At 34.1% G+C, this 807-nt stretch overlaps 1 long non-coding RNA gene across 1 annotated transcript; it reads right to left on the bottom strand.

Annotated features, from left to right (window-relative positions):
• Positions 1–6: 6 nt before the first annotated feature.
• On the bottom strand, positions 7–800 carry LOC115034272. The gene is made up of 3 exons (XR_003839636.1): positions 421–800; positions 301–362; positions 7–149 (listed from the first exon to the last, which is right to left on the bottom strand). It is a non-coding gene; the product is annotated as an uncharacterized LOC115034272 (long non-coding RNA).
• Between the last annotated feature and the right edge of the window lie 7 nt (positions 801–807).

Here is an 807-nt window from a genome sequence, read left to right on the forward strand (position 1 = left end):
TACTTGATTTTGAGTACATGAATGGATATTTGGTTCAAAACCTTTAACTGTCTTTTTCCATTGCAGTGGACCAAATAGTTTCGATAGGATCAAATAAAGGCACCCGTCGTCTTCAAGGTACATTTCTGTTGGTTGAGTAGCAAGTAAATCTAATAGAAAATGTAATATAATTTATATACCACAATACTAGACAAAATCAAATAGTAAGATCTTAATTAGTATAATATATATAGAGAAAACTAAAAAAAATCGCACATCAATTATCAACTTAGTAACAATTTATAAAGACTTATTACTCACTATTTTCTTCTGAATCAATTTGAAACTGCTGTGGTGATAAAAAATGAACGGTGAGATAGTAACTGTAAACATTTTATATTATAGGTAGGTACATTACACAAAAATTCTTATGAAACTTACTGATGTCGTCCCTATCACCGCCATGGAATGACATAGACTACAATTCATAAAATTGATATAGTATTATAGTTGGTTTTTTTGCAAGCAATTCCGTCAGTCTCGGTGGCCCCAGCCCACTGTTGGACATTGCCATTTGCCGCATGTTCGCATTGGTACTTTTGCTGTTGTTGGTGGTAGTGGTGGTGGCCGTTGAAACGTAAGGGGAAGGGGAGGTAGGAAAAAAATAACACAATAAAAGTGGTGGTGGTACATTACACACACTGACCAAGAAAATCCCAGACTATGTGCCTAATTTCTTGGTACCGAAAACATCCTGAAATTGTGTTTAGGTGATACACCTTTTAGTATTGGTCCAAAATTTGTATTTTGTATAAATCTACTCTTTTT

Source organism: Acyrthosiphon pisum, chromosome A2, assembly GCF_005508785.2.
Source record: "Acyrthosiphon pisum isolate AL4f chromosome A2, pea_aphid_22Mar2018_4r6ur, whole genome shotgun sequence".
In the NCBI taxonomy this organism is placed as follows: domain Eukaryota; kingdom Metazoa; phylum Arthropoda; class Insecta; order Hemiptera; family Aphididae; genus Acyrthosiphon; species Acyrthosiphon pisum.